Below are 10,961 nucleotides of genomic sequence, written 5' to 3' on the forward strand. Positions count from 1 at the left end.
TCCAACAATTTCATGTATTATTGGAGAAAATAAAATTAAAAAGCTTTGTTGGATTTGGGAGCAAGTGTGAATTTACTTCCTTATTCAGTTTACGAAAAACTTAATTTAGGAGAATTAAAACCCACTTCTGTTACTCTCTTACTGGTGGATAGGTCAATCAAAATACCTAGAGGTATTGTAGAAGATGTTTTGGTTCAAGTTGATAAATTCATATATCCTGTAGATTTTATTGTTTTGGATACACAACCAATAGAAGTACATAATGAAATTCCAGTGATATTGGGACGACCATTTCTAGCAACTTCAAATGCTTTAATTAATTGTCGAAATGGAATAATGAAATTGTCTTTTGGAAATATGACTCTAGAACTTAATGTGTTAAATTTATGTAAACAACCAAGTATTAATGAAAATGAATATGATAATGAAATTGAAACAATTGTGGAAGAAAATATACAAGAAGAAAACTTAAATCAACAATTTGAAGTTTTTTCAATAGAAAGTTTTGAGTCTAAAAATAATTTTAAAGAAGATGATAATACAAAACTTGAATTAAAAGTTTTACCATTAGAATTGAAATACGTATTTCTTGGTGAAAATAAAACATTCCCTGTTGTAATTTCTTCCACTCTTTTGCGAAATCAAGAAGAAGATTTTATTAAATTACTTAAAAAATAAAAAAAATGCAATTGGATGGACTTTGAAAGATATAAAAGATATGAATCCTTTAATTTGTACACATAAAATTCACTTGGAAGAAAATGCTAAAACATATCAACAACCACAAAGAAGGTTAAATCCACATATGAAGGAAGTTGTTAAGAATGAAGTATTAAAACTATTAGACGCTGGAATTATCTATCCAATTTCAGATAGTAAATGGGTAAGTCCAACACAAGTAGTACCTAAAAAGTCCGGCATCACTGTTATAAAAAATGAAAAGGGAGAGTTATTACAAGCTAGGATTCCATCTAGTTGGCGTATGTGTATTGATTATAGAAAATTAAATGATGCAACTAGAAAAGATCATTTCCCACTACCATTTTTATATCAAATTCTAGAGAAAGTAGCAAGAAATTCTTATTACTGTTTTCTTGATGGGTATTCGGGGTATTATCAAATACCTATATCATTAGAAGATCAAGAAAAAACTACTTTTACTTGTCCTTTCGGAACTTTTGCATTTAAAAGAATGCCATTTGGTTTATGTAATGCTCCGGCTACTTTTCAAAGATGCATGTTAAGTATTTTCAGTGATATGATTGAAGAATATGTAGAAGTTTTTATGGATGATATAACTGTTTTTGGAAACTCATTTGAAAATTGTCTTAAAAATCTAGAAGAAGTATTAAAAAGATGTGAAGAAAAAAATCTTGTTTTAAATTGGAAAAAATGTCATTATATGGTTAAATCTGGGATTGTTTTAGGACATGTGATATCTGAAAAAGGAATTGAAGTTGATAAAGCCAAAGTTGATGTTATTGCTAATTTAACATCACCAAAAACGGTCAAAGAAGTTCGATCATTTTTGGGTCATGCAGGATTTTATAGAAAGTTTATAAAAAATTTCAGCATAATATCTAGACCAATTTCAAATCTTTTAACAAAACATACACAATTTGAATGGACTCAGAAATGTGAAAATGCTTTTAAAAAAATTATTAATCTTTTAGTTACATCACCTATTTTACAACCTCCAGATTGATCTTTACCATTTGAATTAATGTGTGATGCAAGTGATTATGCTATAGGAGCTGTGTTAGGACAAAGAAAAGAAGGAAAACCTTATGCAATCTATTATGCTAGTAGAACCTTAAATAGTGCCCAAATAAATTATTCAACTACTGAAAAAGAATTACTTTCAGTAGTATTTGCATTAGATAAGTTTCGATCTTATTTAATTGGTTCTACTACTATTGTTTACACCGATCATTCTGCCATAAAATATTTATCAAATAAACAAGATGCTAAGCCAAGATTAATACGGTGGATTTTATTGTTACAAGAATTTGATATTATAATTAAAGATAAAAAAGGAAAATAAAATGTCGTAGCCGATCATTTATCTAGAATAATGACTGAATCATCTCATAATGAAATACCAATAAATGAAAATTTTTCAGATGATCAGTTGTTTTATGCTACTATTATCCCCTGGTTTGCTAACATTGTAAATTTTCTTGTGACAAATAAAATGCCTTCTCATTGGAACTCACAGGATAAGAATAAATTCTTGATAGAAGTTAAAAAATTTTATTGGGATGATCCTTACTTATTTAAGTATTGTCCTGACCAAATTTTTCGCCGATGCATACCCGACAATGATGTAAGTAATGTTATTAAATTTTGTCATTCTGAAGCATGTGGAGGTCATTTTTCATCCAATAAAACTGCTACAAAAATCTTACAATGTGGATTTTATTGGCCGTCTTTATTCAAAGATACGCATTTATTTTGCAAATATTGTGAAAACTGTCAGAAGATGGGATCAATTTCAAAACGAAACATGATGCCTTTAAATCCAATCATAATTATTGAAATATTTGATAGTTGGGGGATAGATTTTATGGTTCCATTTCCATTATCTTTTGGATATACGTACATTTTAGTCGCTGTTGATTATGTTTCAAAATGGATTGAAGCAATTGCATGTAGAACTAATGATCATAAAGTTGTTATAAAATTTTTAAAAGAAAATATTTTTAGATTTGGAATACCTAGAGCAATAATTAGTGATGGGGGAAGTCATTTTATAAATAAATCATTTTCTTCTTTGTTAAGAAAATATGGCATTACACATAAAGTTTCTACCCCATATCATCCTCAAAGTAATTGTAGAACCCGAAAATCAGATTACGTATAAGCCATGCATAATTTCTATTATTTAAATTGAATATGAAGTTTTAAATCATGATTATTTACTTTAAAGGTAGATGTTTAGTATTATCTTTTCAGGATAAATACGCGAGGCCGGACCGGAGTTTGGAGATTTGAGATAAGATTAATAATAAGACAAATATTCCTAAATTTAATTTAAGTCAAGAAATAATTTAATTTGAAGAAAAATAATGTTTTAGGATTTATTAAATTAATGGGAGTCAAATTAGTAAATAAATTCTATTAGTTTCAATATTTAATTAAAGTTTAAGTAAAATGGGTAAACAATTGGGGATGAACTAATATAGGGTAAATATATTCAAGAAATTAAACATAGCATTTAAACATTTAAATTGAGGACATGTATGCCATGCAATATTCTAAGCAAGATTCTAAACTAAATTAAATTATTTATGCTTTTAAATATATATAATGAAGGTTTAAAATCCTAAACAATTAAAATGCAAGGTTTAAACAAAAATATACGATGCAAATTAGTACTAATGACCAATATATAAAATAATTCAAATGGTTAATAACACCCTATTCAAGCCATCTCTAATTTTATTTTTGTGGTGTAATCATCTCCCCATTTTAATGCACTAATTATAATCAAATACAAGAATACACCTTATTCCTTCCTCAAGTTATTAACGTGAATAGGCAGAAAAAAAAAATGAAGAACAAGAATCGGCTAGCAAGAGGAAGGAGAAACAATGCAAACACATTCAAATTCTCACTTGTAACTCCCATTTTAATGTATATTATGAACCCTTTTACACCACTATTAACATTCATCTTCCTTACCTACATATTCTACATCCTATGTACTCAAAAAAATACCGGAAGTTCAGCAGCTAAAGTATCGGCAAACAGGAGGAGAAAAGTGAATCAAAAACCACTCAAATTCTTGAGTTGTAACCTCCCACCTAAATGCATATTATGACCCTTAACACCTCCTATATCATTCACCTTCATCCCTAACATCATCTACACTAATATGCTCGAAATTATCAGAAGAAACACAGCTGAAAATCGTGCATAGCGGCAGGAGTAAAATAGGAAACAAAGCAAACACAACTCCGACTCCGTCGCTTGTATTCGTCGTTTTGATTTGTTTTGTGTCAAAACAAATTCCAGGCATGTATATGTTGTTTCTTTTCTCTTCAATCAAGTCCTATAAATATTTTTAAACATTATAAGTTCAAGATTCATGAGGCAAAACGAATTTGTGGCAGCAACATTTTCAAAAAAAATCTGCACAGATTTTTCTATGCTCTTTTGGTTCAACTTCACGGTTTGGTTGCTTTTCTGGATTACAGGTAGTTGCTCGGTTCCCGGCTCACACGGCTGCTATTAGGCATGAATTAGAATGTGTTAGGGTGTCATTGGTCCATTGGTTTGCATCCATACACTCACAAATAAAGGAATGACAGCAAACTTTTTCAAAACTACAGATTTGAGCTTCGTTTTTGGTTCTTGGGTGGTTAAGGGGAGTATTCAAATCTTGGATGTCCTAGGGACTGTAGCCACGATTATAACCCTCCCTTAACATGTCTAGGACGTGACCAAGGTGTCCTTTCCAAGCTTGGTTCAAAGATCCATTAGAATTGCACAACAACAACACAAGTTCATTTCGTTTCCTTCAAATTCTGTGTGTATGCACTTTCGGTTTTGGAGATGTTGGATGAATTGTGGTTGGCTCCTAGCCCATAGCCATTGTTTATAAAACACTCCATCATGTCTAGATCGATCCATGGTCGCTCAAATGGCCATTGGAATGATACAAGACAACAAAACAATGCAATACATCACACTATACAGAAAGTGGCTCTCTCGGTTTTGAGCTGTGATTGTCCTAGGTGTTTGCTTGGTTTGTTGTTGGCTTTTAGCCCGTATCCATGGTCCAAGCTATGCCTTAGGATGTTGGTAAGAGTCCTTGGGCAGTGGTTCAAGCCCTTGGCCATTATTTTCAGAGTTTGCTCCACAAACAAGCAAGCTGCCGCTGCTGTATTTTCTGCTTTTTGACAGCAGCTTTGGGTCACGGTTTTGGTGGTGGTTTGAGTTCTTGGTTGGCTTTTAGCCCATGGCCTTGGACTGGACAGTACCTCAATGAGTTAGGAAAGTCATGTTTTTGGTCGTTCGTGATTCGGTCGAGTTTAGAGGTCGTACGAGAATTTACGGTGAAAGGTGCCAAAATGACTCTCGAAAGAGTGTTTTATTTTTTTGGATTCCTTTCACCCATTTTCGTGTTTTACAGTTATTATGCATATTTTTCAGTATGTTTGGGGTATTTTTAATCATGGTTAAACGTCGGTTTAATGTTGGTTCGGGTTGGTACGAAGCCATGGTTAAAAATCAAGTTGTTGGTCCGAATCGTCTCGTTTTTGGTTCTATTGTTAAGATTTTGTCAAGTTAAGATTTATTTCATGTGTCACATATTAGTAGTAACTCGCAGCAAGCTTGGGAACGATCCAACTCATCCGGTAAAAATAAGATTATAATTATATTACGTGCATAAAAATATAAAATGTTTATTTTTGAGATATATGCGATATGTCTTGTGGCCACCTTATGCTTATGGGTTTGGAAGTCCGTAGGAACAACCGAGAACCTCTCCGCCCGGTGACTTACGACCGGTTTATGATTATGTTTGGGTACGGACATCCAGTCCAAGGGCTGTGATTGATCTCTACCGCCCGGTATACTGTGGTTTAGTCTGATCAGACGCTTACGCTATGTTATGGGCCACTTTCTTAGAAACATTATCTCTACCAGAAAATTATGATATGTTATGACAGAGCTCTGTTGAGCAAAGCTTTTACGTATGATTTTCAGATATGCACGTAGTTATAATTATTCATGATACGCTTTACGATACTTTATTTTTATGCTGCATGCGATTTTATGATATATTTACTTGTTATTCACGATATATACATGTTGAGTCTTTAGACTCACTAGACTTGATCGTTGTAGGTATTGTTGAGGCCGAGACGGAGGGCGTGGACCAGTGAGCGATCTTGAGACAGCAGTAGTAAACCCGAGGACCTCATGATTTAGTTTATGCACTTTTTATTATTCAAATTCAGTTTTAATACGTTGGATTATTTTAAATCCATGTTTACGTTAGTTTATTTTTAAATTGTTGGTTGAAACATTATTCGCTTCCGCTGTTATTTTAAAGTTAAAAATTATTTACATGTTTATTTTAATTAAACAAGACAAGATAATTATTTATTTAGAAAAATTTTTATAATTCCGCAAAATTATGAATACGAAATACGGGCCGTGACAGTTGGTATCAGAGCCTATGTTCTTGTAAAGGGTTGTACTACTAATGACCTTGAGAAGCTCACGAAGTCACGCCTTCGGTCTGTAAGTTTTACGTTTACGCACTTTGTTTAAAGCATGAAATATTTTAACAGCATGTTTTCATGAAATATTTTACGTCCAGATTTTGATTATGCAGTATTTATTTAAATTTAAAGAAATAATGTAATTATGCATGTTGGTTACGTTTGGAATTGGAAATGTCTAAGAATTCGAATATTGGGCTTTAGAAGAAGTTGAAAATGATTTGACTATATTAATTTTTTAGGTCAGTAGTACTGATGTCCTCCTTATGGGTCATAAGTTAATCTTGAAAATTATGAATGCTTTTGGGACTTGTAGAATTTATAAGAAATTATTGATGGTTCTTGGTTGCTAGTCGAGTAAATTTTTGAGGATTTCATATAAGCAATAGCGATTCGAAGACTACGACAATCTTTAAGATTATAAATGTACAATTTGAGGATTTGAAGTATCTATGAAAATGTAAGATTAATTATGAGAATTTATTTAGAATGCATGCACTACATAGTTGGATTTAAGGATTGAATTTCAGGAATTGAGAATTTTAAAGATCTGATTGTAATTACTAATAATTTGAGGACCTAAGTGCAAAACAAAATTCTAAGGGACTATTTTCGAATTTACCAAATTTTGGGGATTAAATTTTGAGTTCGAGAATTTAAAAGTTTAATGAGGTAAAGATGGAAAATTTTATGGGGACAATAATGCAAATTTCGAAGAGTTATAGGACCAAAATGTAAATTTGGAGAACTGTAAGAGCCAGATTGCAATTTTCAAAATTTTTAAGGATTAAATGCTAACTTTTGAGGAACACTTGGGATTATAAGTATTTATAGAAATGTAAGACGTGTTATGGGAATTAATTTTGGGTTTAATAAACTTAAGACTATTGAACCTTATGATACGGGAAATCTATAAAATGAAATTGGAAATACTGAGTACTCATGGGTAATTGTGGAATTTTCGAGATTTAGAAAAAAAAAATTGGACGATATTCGAGGAAAATAAGAATTATTTTTACAATTTTAAGAAATTTGAGAATTTATCTAGTAGTAAGTGAAAATTGAACGATTTAAATGGCATGAATTTTCGGTTATTTAGGCTCGAAGGAAATATAGAATATTTAGATATTTGGATTATAATGTTATAATGAATGGTAACCAAGGACATTGTAGGATGAATCAATCTTATGCATGAAAATTTAAGCGTTAGTGAAATTCTGTTGTGGCAAATTAAGGATTTAAAGTGATGCCGATTTAAGGTAAAATTTGATCGGTTAGTTAAGTTATAAGGATAAACATTGAGTTAGAAATTTTTTTTGGGAATTTAAGTTTGATGTGTCGTAAGTTTTAACCAGGATCTTAACAGTTAGAATTATACCTTTGGGGGAATTTGATTTTTCTAGAAAGTTGAGTATGATGGATGGTTAGGTTAGTCGATAGACGCATGTAAGAATTGAATTAGACACCTTATCTTGAGGAATTTTGAAAGTCATTAAGAAATTTGGGACTAAGCGGATATGTGGGCTGGAGTTATACTATCTAATATTATTTGGGTTGCATAAGCTTAAATTTCAAGATTTATAAGATAGGTGTTCATACATAAGTTTTGGGTGAAATAAAAAAAAAGAATTAGAGGCGTTCAACATAGAGTACCAATGAACTAACATTAAGATTTTAATTGAGTAAGAAATCCGAAATCTTGATATGAAAATTTTAGAACTCTATGGGTGATATGAGCGAAGTTGAATTATTAGAGTAAGTTTATCGCTAACATGAGATAACTTATTAAGTTTTATACACTAGACTTAATTAAGCATTGATGATACTTAAGAATGCGACATTTGTTTCAATGAGTAAAGTCCAGAGTCTTAGGCCTCAACTATATTGTAATTGGAAAGAAAATGGTTTAAGCATATAATTGAGATTTGAAAGGCTTTAAAATATTGGTAGAAGGTCGATGTTGTATAATTGGGTTTTATGGATTAACGTTATTTGAGGTTTAAGATTTGCAATAATTTTATATTAGGGGTATACTCGTAAATAGTTAAGTTATATAAGTTTGGGCTGTAAGATAAAGATTCGATTCAAGGATCTTAGACTAATTTTGTTATAGAGCTGAGATAAGATTTAACTTTTAAGTATATCACCGAGGATAGAAGTTGATCAGTAACCTTTGGTGCTAAGAGTCTTTAAGTTGAACTGCGTAAATGCTAATGTAATAGGTCGTTGAACATTACGGGTATAGTATAAGGAAGGTAAGACATGATAAGTTTGAACCACCAATTCTAATATTGGGAACGATGAGAAAAGTCAGAATTCGAGGTCATAGTCAAGTAAAGCTAAGTTACCATAAGTCGTTTTAAGTTGCGATTCGCAAATGAGATTTTTGGTAGGCAATCTAATTAGGATTGAAGAAACGTAAGGACAGCCTATGACTTAATTTTTATCAGAGTAGCGCAGCGGTAGCGTGGTTGTTGGGATAATATAATTAAGAATCTAAACTTTTGGATTATCGAGGATTAGCGAATTTCGGGGACGAAATTCAATTTAAGGGGGGAAGAGTTGTAGAACCAGAAAATCAGATTACGTATAAGCCATGCATAATTTCTATTATTTAAATTGAATATGAAGTTTTAAATCATGATTATTTACTTTAAAGGTAGATGTTTAGTATTATCTTTTCAGGATAAATACGCGAGGCCGGACCGGAGTTTGGAGATTTGAGATAAGATTAATAATAAGACAAATATTCCTAAATTTAATTTAAGTCAAGAAATAATTTAATTTGAAGAAAAATAATGTTTTAGGATTTATTAAATTAATGGGAGTCAAATTAGTAAATAAATTCTATTAGTTTCAATATTTAATTAAAGTTTAAGTAAAATGGGTAAACAATTGGGGATGAACTAATATAGGGTAAATATATTCAAGAAATTAAACATAGCATTTAAACATTTAAATTGAGGACATGTATGCCATGCAATATTCTAAGCAAGATTCTAAACTAAATTAAATTATTTATGCTTTTAAATATATATAATGAAGGTTTAAAATCCTAAACAATTAAAATGCAAGGTTTAAACAAAAATATACGATGCAAATTAGTACTAATGACCAATATATAAAATAATTCAAATGGTTAATAACACCCTATTCAAGCCATCTCTAATTTTATTTTTGTGGTGTTATCATCTCCCCATTTTAATGCACTAATTATAATCAAATACAAGAATACACCTTATTCCTTCCTCAAGTTATTAACGTGAATAGGCAGAAAAAAAAAAAATGAAGAACAAGAATCGGCTAGCAAGAGGAAGGAGAAACAATGCAAACACATTCAAATTCTCACTTGTAACTCCCATTTTAATGTATATTATGAACCCTTTTACACCACTATTAACATTCATCTTCCTTACCTACATATTCTACATCCTATGTACTCAAAAAAATATCGGAAGTTCAGCAGCTAAAGTATCGGCAAACAGGAGGAGAAAAGTGAATCAAAAACCACTCAAATTCTTGAGTTGTAACCTCCAACCTAAATGCATATTATGACCCTTAACACCTCCTATATCATTCACCTTCATCCCTAACATCATCTACACTAATATGCTCGAAATTATCAGAAGAAACACAGCTGAAAATCGTGCATAGCGGCAGGAATAAAATAGGAAACAAAGCAAACACAACTCCGACTCCGTCGCTTGTATTCGTCGTTTTTATTTGTTTTGTGTCAAAACAAATTCCAGGCATGTATATGTTGTTTCTTTTCTCTTCAATCAAGTCCTATAAATATTTTTAAACATTATAAGTTCAAGATTCATGAGGCAAAACGAATTTGTGGCAGCAACATTTTAAAAAAAAATCTGCACAGATTTTTCTATGCTCTTTTGGTTCAACTTCACGGTTTGGTTGCTTTTCTGGATTACAGGTAGTTGCTCGGTTCCCGGCTCACACGGCTGCTGTTAGGCATGAATTAGAATGTGTTAGGGTTTCATTGGTCCATTGGTTTGCATCCATACACTCACAAATAAAGGAATGACAGCAAACTTTTTCAAAACTACAGATTTGAGCTTCGTTTTTGGTTCTTGGGTGGTTAAGGGGAGTATTCAAATCTTGGCTGTCCTAGGGACTGTAGCCACGATTATAACCCTCCCTTAACATGTCTAGGACGTGACCAAGGTGTCCTTTCCAAGCTTGGTTCAGAGATCCATTAGAATTGCACAACAACAACACAAGTTCATTTCGTTTCCTTCAAATTCTGTGTGTATGCACTTTCGGTTTTGGAGATGTTGGATGAATTGTGGTTGGCTCCTAGCCCGTAGCCATTGTTTATAAAACACTCCATCATGTCTAGATCGATCCATGGTCGCTCAAATGGCCATTGGAATGATACAAGACAACAAAACAATGCAATAGATCACACTATACAGAAAGTGGCTCTCTCGGTTTTGAGCTTTTATTGTCCTAGGTGTTTGCTTGGTTTGTGGTTGGCTTTTAGCCCATATCCATGGTCCAAGCTATGCCTTAGGATGTTGGTAAGAGTCCTTTGGCAGTGGTTCAAGCCCTTGGCCATTATTTTCAGAGTTTGCTCCACAAACAAGCAAGCTGCCGCTGCTGTATTTTCTGCTTTTTGACAGCAGCTTTGGGTCACGGTTTTGGTGGTGGTTTGAGTTCTTGGTTGGCTTTTAGCCCATGGCCTTGGACTGGACAGTACCTCAATAA

Source organism: Primulina tabacum, chromosome 9 (genome assembly GCF_025594145.1).
Source record: "Primulina tabacum isolate GXHZ01 chromosome 9, ASM2559414v2, whole genome shotgun sequence".
NCBI classification, from domain to species: Eukaryota; Viridiplantae; Streptophyta; class Magnoliopsida; order Lamiales; family Gesneriaceae; genus Primulina; species Primulina tabacum.